This window comes from Melanerpes formicivorus, unplaced genomic scaffold (assembly GCF_026170545.1).
Source record: "Melanerpes formicivorus ecotype bairdi unplaced genomic scaffold, bMelFor1.0.p_v2 SCAF_68, whole genome shotgun sequence".
NCBI classification, from domain to species: Eukaryota; Metazoa; Chordata; class Aves; order Piciformes; family Picidae; genus Melanerpes; species Melanerpes formicivorus.
The window spans coordinates 2,781,916-2,800,025 of NW_027142420.1; the positions used below are offsets into that span (position 1 = coordinate 2,781,916).

Here is an 18,110-nt window from a genome sequence, read left to right on the forward strand (position 1 = left end):
GTTTTTTCTCTATGCATTTATGTTTTTCTCCATGCATTTATTTCTCTATGCATTTCTTTATTTCTCCATACATTTCTTTATTTCCCTATGCATTTCTTTATTTCTCTCTACATTTCTTTATTTCTCTATGCATTTCTTTATTTCTCTCTACATTTCTTTATTCCCTCTGCATTTACTTCCCTATGCACTTATTTCTCCATGTTAATTTTTTTCTCTATGCATTTCTTTATTCCTCTGTGCATTTCTTTACTTATTTATGCATTTATGTATTTATTTATGCATGCATTTATTTTTCTATGCATTTATTTCTCTATGTATTTATTTCTCCATGCATTTATTTCTCCATGCATTTATCTCTCCATGCATTTATTTCTCCATGCATTTCTTTCTCCATGCATTTATTCCTCCATGCATTTATTCCTCCATGCATTTCTTTCTCCATGCAATTATTCCTCCATGCATTTCTTTCTCCATGCATTTATTGAGGGCCTTTTTCTTTATTGCCTTTATTTATTTATTTATCTTAGCATGTATTTATCTCTATTTTTATTTCACTGAATGACCTTTTTATCTTACTCATTCTTTTCTTTATTATTATTATTATTTTTGTTTTCTTCTTCTTCTTCTTCACTCCTCCACTGAGTTTTCTGGAGCTGCAATATATTCTGGAGAAGACAAATCTATTGTAATGTAGATTTGCCTTATTTGCTGAGGCACAAAAAAAAAAGGGGGGGGGGGGTGTGGAGGAAGGGGAGAAAAAAAAGAGAAGGAACTTCTCAATGATTCCTGTGAGGTTTTAATCTTTGTCACAAAGAAAGGAATATTGAATAGATGAAGAAGGCATCCAAAGTTTTGTGACAATGTATATCAATTTATGGCTGCTTTTTTCTCTCCCCCCCCTTCCCCCCCCCAAGTGAAGGATGCTTTCTGGTTTGGTACATTTTGCACAAGAAATCTGTAATTTATTTAATTTTTTTTTTGTTTTATTATTATTATTATTACTTTTTTTTTTTTTTTCTCTCTGGGATGAAAATGCCATTAAGTAAATTAAAAAATAGGAAAGAAATCTCATTAGAAGGCAACATTTGTTGAGGGAGGAATGTAATAAACAATAATGAATGACAATCGTTATTACTCTTGACACTGATGAGCTCCTGAGCAAATTTGTTTATTAATTAAAACCGTACTTTTTTGCACACAACCCATTGAACTGCAAAGATGCTCATATATCAAACTTCATCTCAGATGGAGATAATGCACGATGGTAAAGCTGATTTTCCATGATGAATCTCAGAGCATATAAATTGGCTAATATCTGAAAACATTTACAGATACTAGAGGAATTGACTACTTGTAGGACATGATGAATGGGCCTTTCAAACACCAGGAGACAGCTCTGCAAATCTCCCTGGCTGCTAAAGCCCTCATTTGATTTTCCAATTTACTCCTCTTAAATTTATCTTCCCACTAAAAATAAAAAGTGCTGATATTTTTCCCTAGTGCCATTCTAAAGAAGATGACTCCAAAGGGTTACTGTGGCAGAACTAATCTGCTTACACCTGCTCTTCCTCACCTGACAGAGCCTGGGCCTTCTAATGCTTTCTAGTCTGATCATTAAACTGAACCGAATACGCCTTCAGCTCCACGTGAAGGAGAGTAATTAGTATACTTGTCAAGACAGGTACAACGCTGCTTACCCTGCTGCTTTTTCCCCCCCCCCCCCCTCCAGTAGCTAATGAACTGCTCCTATCTCATTATTCAAAAATAAAAAGGCACTTAGTATACTATGAACTGATTTGCCATTCTTTTTCCAAGAAGTAACAAGATTCGGCTCTGATCAACCCTACCATTAAGTGACAAACTGATGAATGTTGTATAGATTGGGTAAAAGTAAGACCACTTGGCTGTTTAAGAGGTAGGAGAGAAAAGAATAGATAATGTTCTCCAGCATTTATTTACGTCCTGAAGGCTGCTTTTCATGTCGAATGATTCGGCACTTCACAACATCGGAAACCTAACCAGAACTGGATGATGTAAGGATAGGACTGGGGGGAATGGCAAAAAACTAGAAATGGGTAGATTCAGATTGGTTGTTAGGAAGAAGTTCTTCCCCAGGAGAGTGGTGAGACACTGGCACAGGTTGCCCAGGGAGGTGGGGGAAGCTTCACCCCTGGAGGTTTTGAAGGCCAGGCTGAAGGTGGCTTTGGGCAACCTGCTCTAGTGTGAGGGGTCCCTGCTCATGGCAGGGGGGTTGGAACTAGATGATCCTTGAGGTCCCTTCCAACCCTTTCAATTCTATGATTCTATGTGATCTTCTCAGTCACCATGCCATCTCTGGTGCTTGTGCATGGTATATTAAAATACTTTTACTCTGTCCCTGCATAAGGCTACAAAGCAAAACTCAGAGGCAAAATCCTTATCGCTGCACCTAAGGATGAGATAGCGTTCAGTCAAAATACAGGGATGTTGGAAGCGCCAAAAAAATTACCTCAGAGCGCCTTGAAACCCTGCAAACTGAAGTGGTAGGGAAGGAATGACAATTAATTTTGATGTACTGACAGCAATTTGATAGTTTAAAATATCAGGGACAAAATGAGATGGATGTTTAATGAGTGTCAATTTCACAATCAACTTTCTGGTTCTTTATTGTTCCATCTGTACAAAGTGGAACTTGAGGCCCCTTCCAACCCAACAATTCTATGAAACTGATTCTGCTTTTCTTGCTGGTGGTGATTTAAGTTTGCCCAATTAAGTGCATTCTGATTTACAGAAAATAAAACTTCTTTTGGGAAAGCCTGATAAAGTCAGAAGCATGCCTCAGAGTGTTGTTGGGTAAGGTATAAAGGGAAAGCTCACAGGATTAAGGCAAAATGGATTAAGTGGAATGAAATCAATGTTGTCCATAGACAGAAACACCTACAGTATTCCTATCTGTCATAAAACTTCTTGAGCCTTTTAAATTGAGTGTATATATATATATTTATATATATGAGAAAAAACTTTTATCTTTTAGATTTTATCATTTGGGTTTCCAATAGCTGCTATTCTGAACATGATTCCTCTTTGTTACACATGAACTGCTATCATTAAATGATAAAGAGAAAACAGATAGGTAATTTCACACTAAACAGTTTCATTTTATTGTTCTTAATGAACAAAACTTCCTAAAACCCTTTTTTTTTTGACAGACTGAGGGAGCTGGGGTTGTTCAGCCTGCAGAAGTGAAAGCTCCAAGGAGACCTAATAGCAGCCTGCCAGTACCTGAAGGGGGCTATGAGAACCATAGAATCATAGAATTGTTAGGGTTGAAGTGACCTCAAAGATCATCTAGTTTCAACCCCCCTGCCATGGGCAGGGACACCTCACACTACAGCAGGTTGCTCACAGCCACATCCAGCCTGGCTGCAAAAACCTCCAGGGATGAGGCTTCCACCACCTCCCTGGGCAACCTGTGCCAGTCTCTCACCACCCTCGTGGGGAAGGCAGAAGGGAGACTGTTTGCAAAGGTCTGAAGTGACAGGACAAGGGACAATGGTTTGAAATGAGAGCACAGGAGTCTTAGATTGGATATTAGGAACAAGTTCTGCATCATGAGGGTGGGGAAAGAGTAAAACAGGTTGCCCAGGGAGGTAGTTGAGATCCCATCCCTGAAGATACTGAAAATCAGGCTCAACAAGGCTCTGAGGAACCTGATCTAGTGGAGGATGTCCCTGCTCACTGCCTGGGCCTTCAACTAGAGGACCTTTGGAGGTCCCTCCCAACCAAAGCATTCTATGATTCTATGACAAACCATAATTCTATCATCAGACTAGAGCTCTCAGGATACCTGGTAAGTAATAATAGGCTAAGCAGCACTCACCAGATGATATAGTGGAAAGTTCAGATTGCAGGAGAGCTGCTAGTTAAAAAATTCATAATTTGTCACAGAATCACAGAAGGGGTTGGAAGGGACCTGGAAAGATCACCCAGTCCAACCCACCCTGCTAGAGCAGCAGCACCTAGGGCAGGCCACAAAGGAACACATCCAGGCAGGTTTTGAATGTCTCCAGTGAAGGAGACTCCACAAGCTCACTGGGCAGCCTGCTCCAGGGCTCTGGCACCCTCGCAGGGAAAAAGTTTTCCCTTATGTTCACATAGAACCTCCTCTGCTCCAGCCCCTTGTCCTATCATTGGTTAACCCTGAGCAGAGCATGGCTCCGTTCTCCCCACACAGCCCTGTGCATCTTTGTAAACACCAATGAGGTCTCCCCTCAGGCTCCTCTGCTCCAAGCTCCAGCTCCCTCAGCAGGTCCTTGGCAGGGAGATGTTCCACACCCTTCAGCATCTTTGTGGCTCTGCACTGGACTCTCTCAAGCATTTCCCTGAGGTCCTTCTTGAACTGAGGGGCCCAGAGCTGGACACAATATTCCAGATGTGGCCTCAGCAGTACAGAGTAGAGGCAGAGAACCTCTCTTGACCTACTAATCACTTCCTTTCTAATGCACCCCAGGATACCATTTGCCTTCTTGGCCACAAGGGCACATTGCCAGCTCATGGGCATCCTTCTACCCACCAAGACCCCCAAGTCCCTCTCCTCTGCACTGCTCCCCAACAGGTCAGTCCCCAACCTACACTGGTCCATGGGGTTGTTCTTTCCCAGATGCAAGACTCCACACTTGCCCTTTATAAAGACAACTCAAACATTCTACCACAGTTTCTAAACCAAAGCATTATTCAAATGTAACAAAATGCAAAGGCAACAGCAATTCTCCTGCATCTACACATCACTCTTGGCATCCACTGCTAAGCATCCTGGACACCACTTTCACTAACTTGGAATGATTTTCTGTTAATAGGAAAATAAAAAGCTTCTCTAGGCAGTAATTTACTATTCCTTCTCTGCTGCCCACCTACTCTGAGAAGTTCCACACCAATAAATAGTACAGAAAGCTTGCAAAGGGGTAAATACTGGTGCCAATGACATGCTTAGGTAAGTTAGCAGTGATTAGGGAATTATACAATAAAATCTATATCCAGTACATTATGTTTTTTAATGATCACTAACAAGCACTTAAGTGACTGTGATACACTAAGGAACCACCAACACCACTACACAAAGGGAAGTTGAATATCATTAATCCCTTGCAAATTTTGGACATGCCATAAGAAGGAAAATTAAAGGAAAGGGGAGGGGAAAAAAAGACTGCTTGTAAAAGATCTTTGTTAAAGTTCATTAGTAGCAGATAAGGAAATAAACTACTCACAAAAAGGGAAATTGCAAAGCATGGTCCAAGAGAACAAGCAGAAATTCTTGTCCATTTCCTCACAGCAAAGTTAACAGCAGCAGGACTTAAGCTGGCACATAATACATCACGTTGTTTAAGATGTTTTGTAAGGCCTAACAAAAGGGATGAGGCTATACAGGATTCAAATCTCTCAAACTCAGGTTATGATCCTGCAGTGAATGTCTGTAGCTCCACAGAGCTGCAAGTTTCAAGTCGAGCACATGATGGCCTTGCTGGTGATTTTTCCTTTTTCAGGGCTGGGCTTCTTACTTAGTTTGCTAAAAGAAAGGCAAAGAAATGTCAGAGCCTATGATTACAGGTAAACAAGTAAGTCCTCATCAGCAGCCTGAGCAAAAGAGTTTTCCAAGTGAAAGGTGTGCCTCTTTATTCTCTCTGCTGAATTGTTTTACCCATCTGAAAAGAAACACTAAATTAACTGCAAATCAAGCAATTCTTGATACACAGAATGGCTTAGGTTAGAAGGGACCTCAGAGCTCATCTACTATAACCTCCCTCATCCAGCCTGACCTTGAACACTGCCCATCCATAACCTCCCTGGGCAGCTTGTTCCACAGTCTTAGCACCCTCATATGAAGAACTTCTTCCTCAGATCCAGTCTAAACCTCCTCTCCCTCAGCTTCAAACCATTTCTTCTTATCCTATTGCTAGACACCCTTGTGAAAACACCCTCTCAGCTTTCTTGTAGGATCCCAGAAGGCAAGGAAACAGCTCTCTAATGTGGGAGCAGCTAGGGAAATCACCCCTGTAATGATAGGACAAGGGGCAATGCTTTGAAATGAGAGGAGATTTAGACTAGATATTAGGAACAGGTTCTTGACTAGGGGGCTGATGGAACACTGGAAGAGGTTGCCCTTGAGGCCCCATCCCTGGAGCTATTCAAGATCAGGCTGGACAAGGCTCTGAGCATCCTGATCTAGTGGAGGATGTCCCTGCTGATTGCAGCAGGGTTGGACTAGATGACCTCTGGACATCCCTTCCAACCCAAACCATTCTGTGATCTTTATTCTGATCCACACAGGAAGACTGCAGCAGAAGAGAGGCATTTTAGCCAAGCAGTGTAGGGTTGCACTCATCTACTACAACAGCACTCAAGTTTTAAGAGTGAAATGTCAATGTACCGAGGAGTGAAGGAAGGAAGACATGGAGATTCTTCTAAATAGCCTATTTGAGGCTGTGAAGTGAACACAAGGCCTCCACTCCCATCTGCTTCCCATGACAGTCACATTTCTTTCCCTTTGTCCTCTAACCAATACAGAACATTTACAGAAGTACACTAAACTCAAACAAAAAAAAAAAAAGGCAAAATCCACCAAACCAAACACCTCACTGCATGTGCTTCACCTTCCTGGGAGGAAAGTTGAGTCACCAACCCTGCTTGTGGCCAAGAAGTCAATGGCATCCTGGCCTGCATCAGGAACAGTGTGGCCAGCAGGAGCAGGGAAGTCATTCTGCTCTGGGCTCAGCACTGGTTAGGCCACACCTTGAGTCCTGTGTCCAGTTCTGGGCTCCTCAGTTTAGGGAAGATGTTGAGATGCTGGAACGAGTCCAGAGAAGGGCAACAAAGCTGGGGAGGGGTCTGGAGCACAGCCCTGTGAGGAGAGGCTGAGGGAGCTGGGGGTGATTAGCCTGGAGAAGAGGAGGCTCAGGGGAGACCTTCCTGCTGTCTACAACTACCTGAAGGGAGGTTGTGGCCAGGTGGGGGTTGGTCTCTTCTCCCAGGCAACTACCAACAGAACAAGAGGACACAGTCTCAAGCTGTGCCAGGGGAGGTTTAGGCTGGATGTGAGGAAGAAATTCTTCACAGAAAGAGAGATTGGCCATTGGAATGTGCTGCCCAGGGAGGTGGTGGAATCACCATCACTGGAGGTGTTTAAGAAGAGCCTGGATGAGGCACTTTGTGCCACGGTTTAGTTGATTAGATGGTGTTGGGTGATAGGTTGGACTGGATGATCTCAAAGGTCTTTTCCAACCTGGTCTGGTCTGGTCTATTCTATTCTATTCTATTCTATTCTATTCTATTCTATTCTATTCTATTCTATTCTATTCTATTCTATATTTTGTTCTATTCTATTCTATTCTATTCTATTCTATTCTATTCTATTCTATTCTATTCTATTCTATTCTATACTTTATTCCATTCCATTCCATTCCATTCCATTCCATTCCATTCCATTCCATTCCATTCCATTCCATTCCATTCCATTCCATTCCATTCCATTCCATTCTGCTCTATTCCATTCTATTTTATTCCAAAGGTGGTTTGGATGTGATGCTTGGGGATATGGTTCAGGGGTGAACTTTGTCAGTGGTTGGACTTGATGATCCTGAGGTTCTTTTCCAACCTGAATGTTTCTGTGATTCTGTATATTGCAGGGGAAGAAAGAACTAGATCCCCCCCTCCACCCCCCCATTTCTATTTTAACCACTCCAAACAGGGTTGTTGAGTCACAAATAATTTGCTGGCCCAAGCATCGCTGCCAATTTCAAGTACGTGAACAATAGATCAAAGCAAACTAACAATTCCTTTGAAAGAGTAAGCAATCAGTGAAATACCATGCACATCATCCTGAGTGGAAATACATTCCTTATTTCACTGGGGAAAACTCCTGGGAATAGTTTTAATTTTTAATTAAGAAGAAGTACTATAACCCATTTATTAAATATGTTTTGAATGGCTCCATTGTGAATTAAGGTCAAAACACAATCTCCAAGTTCTGAAGCTATGACGTAAGATTAGCTTTATTGATCTCCTCTCTTGACTTGTAGGAGCACCCAATCATTATTTTGACAGCTTTATCATACAATAATAGACTTCCTTTTTAGATAATTGCAGTTGCAATGTTCAATTTCAGTCTTCTGTGGGGCTTTCCTTTGGATATCCACATGGAGATCACGTTTCTTCCTTCAGTCACACCTATGCAAGAAGCTTTGGTTCACAGCACCAATTATTTTCACACTGTAATTTTAAGCCTTACCAAAATAATCTTAGAATGGCTTAGGTTGGAAGGGACCTCAGAGATCATCTACTCCAACCTCCCCTCCGTGGGCAGGGACACCTCTCAGCTAGACTCAGCTGCTCAAGGCCTCATCCAACCTGGACTTGAAAACCCCCAGAGAGGAGGCAGCCACAGCCTCCCTGGGCAACCTATTCCAGAGTCTTATGACCCTAATCCTGAAGAACTTCTTCCCCAGATCCAGTCTAAACCTACTCTCCCTCAGCTTCAAACCATTCCCTCTTGTCCTACTGGTTTAGTAATGATGAGGTCTTGGGTGACAGGTTGGACTTGATGATCTTTGAGGTCTTTTCCCACCTTATTGATTCTATGATTCTATGATTCTTTCACTACTTGGTTTAGTTGATTAGATGGTGTTGGGTGATAGGTTGGACTCGATGATCTCAAAGGTCTTTTGCAATCTGGTTAATCCTATCCTAATTCTAATTCTATTCTGAAAGCTGGAAGCTTCCATCAACTTGGTGCTGATGGCACAGCAACCATGAAGCAATGCAGCAGAAAAGGGTTGAGGTGTCATCTCTTCTGCTCCTGTCTGAGGGTCCCACATACAATTTTTTTCATGGTCTGGCCTACCTAATGTTTACCTATCCATTTAAAAATCAGAAGAGATCTTGGCTGGAAGCATTTTACTTTGTTCTGGGCCCTTCTGTTCAAGAAAGACAGTGAGTTATTCAAAAGAGTCCAGTGCAGAGCCATGAGGATGTTTGAGGGAGTGGAACATCTTCTGTACAAGGAGAGACTGAGGGAGCTGAGAGCTCTTGAGCTTGGAGAGGAGGAGACCGAGAGACGACCTCACCAATGTTTATAAAGATGTAAAGGGTGAGACCTGAGAGGCTGGAGCCAGGCTCTCCTCAGTGGTGCCCAATGACAGGACAAGGAGCAATGGGTGGAAGTTGAGGCATAGGAGGTTTCATGTAAATATGAGGAGAACTTTTTTCCCTGTGAGGGTGACAGAGCCCTGGAACAGGCTGCCCAGGGGGTGTGTGGAGTCTCCCTCTGTGGAGGTAGTCAAAACTCACCTGGATGCATTCCTCTGTGATCTGGTGTAGGTGATCCTGCTCTGGCGGAGGGGTTTGGACTGGATGAGCTTTGAAGGACCCTTCCAGCCCCTGAAATTCTGTGATTCTGTGATTGTTATGCTTTGTCTAGCAACAGGACCTCAAGGATCATCCAGTTCCAACCCCCCTGTCACAGGCACAGACACCTCACACTAGATCAGGCTGCTCAGAGGCACATCCAGCCTGGCCTTCAAAACCTCCAGGGTTGAAGCTTCCACCACCTCCCTGGGCAATCTGTTCCAGTGTCTCACCACTCTCATGGGGGAAAACTTCTTCCTAACATCCAATCTGAATCTACCCACTTCTAGTTTTGCTCCATTTCCCCTAGTCAGCACCTGACATCCTAAGAAGTCTCTCACCAGCATGTTCTTAGCATCTACTTTGGACGTGGGCTTTCTCTGGTATATTCTAGACAGAGAAAGTGAAACACTCCAAAGAAAAGTAACTTCTAGGATTTGAAAGCAAAGAGCTTTTCTCAGCAGTACTGCCTCAAGAAAAATTCTCTCCAGTGTCGATTCATCAGTGCACTGCAGAGGTTGCATCCATCAGACATCTCCACAGAAATGGGAAGACTGAGCCTTGCTCAGTGTTACAGAAAAGCTACTGAATTTTCTCTGAAAAAGTGGAAAACAGACTTACAGAGGTTAAAAAGAAAAATTGCCCTTCATTTTGTGTTCATCCATTTCCCCCCTTCTGGCTTAAAGAGGAAGCAGGCAATGGGTAGATGTGGATTCAGAAGTGTCTAGCTCTCATAAATCCCTGCCTGTCAGGCACAAGATTGAACCCTTGTCTTTGCTTTGACACAGGCTCTCTGTAGGACTGTGGCCAAGTTAATTAACCTGTTCATGGTCCAACTGTTTCATTTGTAAACTAGGAGCAGCATTTGAAGCACAGCCCAAGCATGGCTAGTGGATGAGCTAGCATTTCAAGATCATCAAGAAGGTGGTGTGCAGGGCTTAGAAACCTGGTCACGTTAGCAGCATTTGGCTCTGTTGTGCATCCTGTCCAGAAGAAGTGGAAATAAACACAAGTATTTTCCCCACATATCAAAAGAAAAGGAAGACCAAAGGTGCTGGCTTCACTGTGGCTTCACTATGCCAGTATATAATAAATCTTGTTGTGGGAAAACTCTTCTCTTTGTTTGCATTGTGGCCTCAGGCTCCTGCTTCTGGAGCTCTGTGCTTTTCTCATCCAAGAGTTAACAGGATGAAAATAAGCTGCTCACATGTGTTTAACACTGGGACTCTAGAAACACATCCCAGCACTATGAGGAGAGGCTGAGGGAGCTGGGGTTGTCTAACCTGGAGAAGAGGAGGCTCAGGGGAGACCTTCTTGCTCTCTACAACTGCCTGAAAGGAGGTTGTAGCGAGGTGGGGGTTGGTCTCTTCTCCCAGGCAACCAGCACCAGAACAAGAGGACACAGTCTCAAATTGCACCAGGGGAAGTTTAGGCTGGATGTGAGGAGAAAGTTCTTCCCAGAAAGAGTAATTTGCCATTGGAATGTGCTGCCTAGGGAGGTGGTGGAGTCACCATCCCCGGAGGTGTTCAAAGAGGGATTGGATGTGGCACTTGAAGCCATGGTTTAATTGTACTTGACTACATAGCTTCAGGCTACCAGTCTGAAACCAAACCCTTATTTGTAAGGATTCTGAATTAGTGCACTCTGGTAATTAGTCAGTGATCACAGAATTAACCAGGTTGGAAAAGACCTCAGAAATCATCAAGTCCAACCTATCACCCAACACCATCTAATCAACTAAACCATGGCACCAAGCACCTCATCCAGTCTCTATTTAAACACTTCCAGTGATGGCGACTCCACCACCTCCCTGGGCAGCACATTCCAATGACCAATCACTCTGTGAAGAATTTCTTCCTAAATCCAGCCTAAACCTCCCCTGGCACAGCTTGAGACTGTGTCCTCTTGTTCTGTTGGTAGTTACCTGGGAGAAGAGACCAACCCCCACCTGGCTACAACCTCCCTTTAGGTAGTTGTAGAGAGCAAGAAGGTCTCCCCTTAGCTTCGTCTTCTCCAGGCTAAGCAACCCCAGCTCCCTCAGCTTCTCCCCAGCTTTGTTGCCCTTCTCTGGATACATTCAAGCAATAATAACTTCTGAAAGATGACATGTATTCCTACAGTGGACCTGCCAGTTAGCAAACAGTTTGTAGTGTGAAACAACACTTACTCAAATCACAGAATGACAGAACATTACGGGTTGGAAGTGACCTCAAAAGATCATCTAGTCCAATCCCACTGCCAGAGCAGCTCATACATAGCCCACCCAGATGGGTTTGGAATGTCTCCAGAGAAGGAGACTCCACAAGCTCTCTGGGCAGCCTGCTCCAGTGTTTTGTCACCCTCACAGTGAAAAAGCTTTTCCTTACATTCACGTGGAAACTCCTCTGCTCCAGCCTCCACCCACTGCCCCTTGTCCTGTCCTTGGGCATCTCTGAGAAGAGCCTGATAGGTATTTTAATTCCTGGAGATTTAAGTGATTGAGATTCTTGTGTAAGAGCTTCTTCACAGGTGAAAAGAATGTTTAAAAGCTTAAGTGTGTGGTGTTTTGTAGCAGAGGAGCTACAGCTTTGAAATGAGTTTGAGGTATGTTAGGGATTGCTGACACACAAGAAACTGAGGTTGAGGTAGTGCTCTGAGCTCCTTGATAAGAGCATTGAAACTGCCTCTCATTGCAGTTTTAGTACTGCTTCTTCAGTCCTGGTTTTTGAAAAGCTTTCACCAAAAGCTGAGTGTAGGAAGCTTGATGATACTCTGAGAGAAAATAGAGGAAGGTGGGAGGATATTCTGACTTTCTATACATGTTACTACCACGTTAATACTCAATAGCAGGCAGTCATACAGAGAAGACTGAGGTAGTATTTTGCATCAGCTAATGGTAAATAAAAAGAGAGCAGAAAAGGCAAGACACATAAAAAAAAAGTGCAGGTGTTTGCACTTCTTCCTCGTGATGAAGTTGTAATCATGAATCCCTGCTCCTGTGTAACATCTTTACCACTGGAGAATGTAAACCAGTGCACTTCCCTCAGGTTTGCACAGGACAGCAAACTGGGAGGCAGGGCTGCCCAACTACCTAAAAGGAAGCTGTAGTCAGGAGGGGATCTTATCAAGGTCTATCAATAGTCATGTGAGGAGAGGCTGAGGGAGCTGAGGGTGTTCAGCCTGGAGAAGAGGAGACATAGAGGGGACCTTATCACTCTCTACAACTACCTGAAAGGAAGTTGTAGTCAGCTGGGGGTCAGGCTCTTCTCCCAGGCAACTTGTGACAGGACAAGAAGGCACGGCATGAAGCTGTGCCAGGGGAGGTTTAGATTGGATATTAGGAAGCACTTCTTGACAGCAAGGCTGATTAGGCACAGGGATGGACTTGCCCAGGGAGGTGGTGGAGTTGCCATCATTGGAGGCCCTTAAGGAAAGCTTGGATGTGGCACTTGGTGCCATGGTTTAACTGATGTGGTGGTGTTAGGTTTTAGGCTGGACTTGATCTCAGAGGTGTTTTCCAGCCTCAATAATTCTGCGATTCTGTGATGCAGAGAGGCTTAGATGAGCCAGTAGGAATGTCATGACAGTAAGGGCAAATGCAGAGTCCTTTACCTGGCAACAGTGCAGGCCGGAACGGACTGGCTGGGGAGCAGCTCTGCAGGAAAGGACCTGGGAGTCCTGATGGGGCAGCAAGCTGAACATGACCCAGCACTGCAGTGTGGCAGAAAAGGCAGACCTGCAAATAACCTTACAGATCAGCAGAGCCAGCAGCCTGGGGGAAGTGATTATCCCCTTTACTTAGCAGTTAGTTGTGACACAGAATCATAGAATTGTTAGGGTAGGAAGGGACCTCAAGGATCATCCAGTTCCAACCTAGAATACTGTTTTGCAACCTGGAATTCAACGTCTTACAAAGATTCCAAGGCTCTAAGCACAGAATTTATCTATTTTAATGACAACATAAATTTTAGTTTCTTTTTAAGATACAGAGCTAGCTGCAATACATGATGTTATGTTTATAGCATTTCATTATGCTTGTTTAAGACATCCTCTCCCCTTGGCCCCACAGTTTTGCTTGGAGTTAATCTTCCATACATTTACAGAATAATCTGAGAGATTTAATAAGGTAATAGGCAGAAGAATTATTGCAGTGCTTGGCTGAATAACAGATTTTTAACTTGGTTAAGTCAAAGGCTACACAGAGAGAGCACATTCTTCACGTTGTTCAGCATCCCAAAACAACAAGGCTCCCCTGCTCAAACTCAAATAGTGAAAACAAAAAAGGGAAACAAAATAATTTGCTCACATCCAGAGCCCCTATTACAAGAGGGATGTGGAGGTGCTGGAACGTGTCCAGAGAAGGGCCACAAGGATGATCAGAGGGCTGGAGCACCTCTCCTATGAGGACAGACTGAAGGAGTTGGGGCTGTTCAGTCTGCAGAAGAGAAGGCTCCGAGGTGACCTAATTGTGGCCTTCCAGTATCTGAAGGGGGCTACAGGAAGGCTGGGGAAGGACTTCTCAGGATCTCAGGTAGTGATAGGACTAGGGGGAATGGAATGAAGCTGGAGGTGGGGAGATTCAGGCTAGATGTGAGGAGGAGGTTCTTCACCATGAGAGTGGTGAAACCCTGGAATGGGTTGTCCAGGGAGGTGGTCGAGGCCCCGTCCCTGGGGGTGTTTAAGAGCAGGCTGGATGAGGCTCTGTCCAGCCTGATCTAGTGTGGGGTGTCCCTGCCCATGGCAGGGGGGTTGGAACTAGATGATCCTTGTGGTCCCTTCCAACCCTGAATAAAACTATGAAACTATGAAAGTGCTGCCCAGGGAGGTGGTGGATACCCCATCACTGGAGGTGTTTAAAACCATACTGCATGAGGCACTTAGTGCCATGGTTTAGTTGATTAGATGATGTTGGGTGATAGGTTGGACAATGATCTTGAAGGTCTTTTCCAACCTGGTTCAGTCTGTATTCTGCATACTTTTCTTTGGCAACATGCAGAATGGTGATTACTACAGCAAAAGTATCTCTGGTGTACTTTAAAAACCAGCAAGTGGCAGACAGGTCAATTCTAAGCACTATGACTTCACAGAATCATAGAATGGTAACCTCCACTAGGTCAGGTTGCTCAGAGCCTTGTCAAGCCTGACCTTGAAGGCCTGCAGGGATGGGGACTCAACTACCTCCCTGGGCAACCTGTCCCAATGTTCCACTACCCTTACAGTAAAGAACTTGTTCCTAACATCCATTCTAAATCTTCTCTCATTTCAAACCATTGCCTCTTGTCCTATCACTGCAGGCCCTTGCAAACAGTCTTTGTCCATCATTCTCGTAGCCCCCTTCAGGTACTGGCAGGCTGCTACTAGGTCTCCCTGCAGCCTTCTCTTCTCCTTGCTGAACAGCCCCAGCTGCCTTGGCTTGTCCTCATAGCAGAGGTGGTCCAACCTCCTGACATTTTCATGGCCCTCCTCTGGATGTGCTCCAGCAGGTCCATGTCCTTCCTGTGTTGAGTGCTCCAGAGCTGCATGCAACACTCCAGGTGAGGTCTCACTGGAGGAGAGCAAAGTGACAGAATCAACTATCTTGATCATGCAAGAAACATGTAGAGAACTCAACAGTATTACTGTCTGCAACAGCATTATACTGCATAAAGGAGGAATTCACTGTGGTACCATAGGAACCTCAATCCTAAGACCAAAACAACTCAGTAAAAGACAGAAAGCAAAACCAATGAAAAGGCTATCAAATGAAGAAGGCTGTTTCCTAGAATGGAAAAATGCTAGTCCACAGAGTGCAGAAGTTCCCAGTAAAACTACTTGGGCAGAGTTTAAGTTCACGTTCCATACTTACTGTAAAAGGAGTACTTAGTCTGTGCTTATTTTAAAAGGAGTATTACTTATTATACTGTTAGGTACTCTAACATCTAGATTGCCAAGCTCCTTTCCTAGGACTAGAATCATAGAATCATAGAATTGTTAGAGTTGGAAGGGACCTCAAGGATCAGCCAGTTCCAACCCCCCTGCCATGGGCAGGGACATCTCACACTAGAGCAGGTTGACCAGAGTCACATCCAGCCTGGCCTTCAGAACCTCCAGGGATGAAGCTTCCACCACCTCCCTGGGCAACCTGTTCCAGTGTCTCACCACCCTCATGGTGAAAAAATTCTTCCTAACATCCAATCTACCCATTTCTAGTTCTTTTCCATTCTCCCCCAGTCCTATCACTACCTGACACCCTAAAAAGTCCCTCCCTAGCTTTCTTGTAAGCCCCCGTCAGACACTGGAAGGCCAGAGGTATTTCAGCTCCATATGCCTCAGTCCACAGATTTACTTTTGTAGATTCTGATTCTTCAGAAACTAAAACCCAAACAAACCTCCTTCCCAAAAACTTGGGCTTATGAAGATGCAGACACTATCAACAACTTCCACCTGCTACAGCGCGCTGTGCTCAACAAAAGCACAGAAGAGAAGGCTCTGACGGGAGCCTTCCAGTGTCTTAAGGGAGCCTACAAGAAGGCTGGGGAGGGACTTCTGAGGGTGTCAGGGAGTGATAGGACTGGGGGGAATGGAACAAAACTAGAAATGGAGAGATTTAGATTGGATGTTAGGGAGAAGTTGTTCCCCATGAGGGTGGTGAGAGACTGGCACAGGTTGCCCAGGGAGGTGGTGGAAGCCTCACACCTGGAGGTTTTTAAGGCCTGGCTGGATGTGGCTGTGAGCAACCTGCTGTAGTGTGAGGTGTCCCTGCCCATGGCAGGGGGGTTGGAACTGGCTGATCCTTGAGGTCCCTTCCAACCCTGACAATTCTATGATTCCACAATATCCTCACTTACATTCTGAAGAGGCTATTGCAATGTGCCTTGAGTGTCTCTTTAAAATAGTATTTGTGTTAAGCAAGATCTTTTAATTCTTTGTGTTGTGTAATTCTGTGGTTTAAAGCCCATACAGACAAAAAAAGTGAAAGCAATTTGTATCATAGAGCAGGATTCTGCACTTTAGCAAAGATCTCTTTTCAGGGAATGGAGTGTCAGTGGAGAAATAAGCTGTGTGCTTCTCCTGATCTCGGTCATCCATACATTTTTGTAGAAGCAAAACAATTCAGAACCATGAATTGATTAGTGAAAGTAATAGTCCAGCTACAGTACTCTCCCCTCCCAGAGGGAAAGCTTTTTTCCATTTTAAAGGGGAAAAATTAAAAATACAAACCCAAGACTGGCTGAGACTTGCAGCTCATTAAGGCTGGGGTGATTTCCACTATACAGAATTCTATTGATCTCCATAGTCCACAGTAGACAAAAAAGTGTGGTCAGGGAGGGGATGATGGATGCCTCTGCCAATAGCACTGAACAAACCTGTTAGCTAATTGCTACCAAAGACAATTATCCCCGCATTGTTTCATAATGGAAACACATTACAAAACTCTAATATACACACAGGGAAATTTGATGATTTGACTGCGGAGCCATGTGCATTGAATTTCATTGCCAAAGGCCAGCCGGGTCGCTGCTGCGAGGGGGAAGGAAAGTGTCAGAATAGAAGCCAGAGTGCCCTGGCAGCTCTTTTGCTGAGATCAGTTCAGCCACTCCGCGGCATCCTCGACAATTCCCCTGCCACACCCAGGCCGTGTAACAGACGAGGGGATAAAGCACATCCTTTAATGCGAGCTCCGAAGCGAAATGGGCTCTGAAGGGTAGTATGTTTTTGCTTAGGAAAACTAAAAGCCAGTGCTAAAACTGATTCTTCACAGTTTTGATCACCATGAAAGATTTTTCATCGTTGCACATTGAGATTACAAGTCATATAACCACTAGTGACAGCCATATAACAAATAGTGAATTCAGAGCGCTTCGTACAGCAAGATTTCCCCCTCCCCCCTCCCTCCCCCTTCCAAATCCAGTATTAGGAATTTACTTTTGAAATAAAAATCCCCAGATGGATCACAAAACTGCCACTGAGTTAAGAGCAGTCAAATCTAAAAGTGCTCCAAAAAGAAGGATTTATTTCATTATACCTAATTACAGTGTCATTCAGGAACACAGCACTGGACACACAATCTGCCTCCTGTCCCCTGCAACCGCATTCTTGGCATGCCTCTTTCTAAACAGGATTCCCAATGCGCTCCTGCTTCTTCCTGGCGTACTTAGCACAAGGCATCTGATTCCAGCACCGCAGTTATCTGAATTCTGGTGTGCTGCACACCTGAAAATTGGATTCTGTGTGAGTGTGCAGCGTAAGATGATGCAAAACAAACCAAACCATAAAGAAAAATGTCCTTCTGCTCCGCCATCATTACAAAGACGAATTAACAGGCAGAGAATTTACGACGAATCTATTAACTTCATCATTCACAAGTCAATGAATTCCTCTTCCCTGCACTTGATCCTGCTCTGCACTGGCCAGCCTACCTGCTTCAGATTGTGCTGACTACTATTTTGACAAGACCTGGATAGCAGTAGGTCCAAAGCAATCAGAAGGTTGACTTTGACAAATGGCGGTGCTGCGGCGAAGTTGAAAATAACACACATCCACTTTAATCTCTTTCTTGATTAAATCGAAACCATACCATTCTGACATCATGTGATTTGCTCATGAAGCATCACTGCAGGTTACTTTAGAGGCTACATCTATTGAAATGATATTGAATTTTTAGGGGAAGTACTTAATTCATTCAAATGAAACCTTCAGAAGGTAACTGGGCCAACCAGTCGCTGATAACTGCGCGGATTCAAAGAAAACCAAAGGAGAAATCCCTGACAAAACC

At 44.1% G+C, this 18,110-nt stretch overlaps 1 protein-coding gene across 3 annotated transcripts in view; it reads right to left on the reverse strand.

The window, feature by feature from the left end:
• The window catches only part of CDIN1 (CDAN1 interacting nuclease 1), a 155,067-nt gene that overhangs the window by 93,501 nt on the left and 43,456 nt on the right, over nucleotides 1-18,110 (reverse strand). The gene's annotated exons all lie outside the window — the stretch shown is intronic.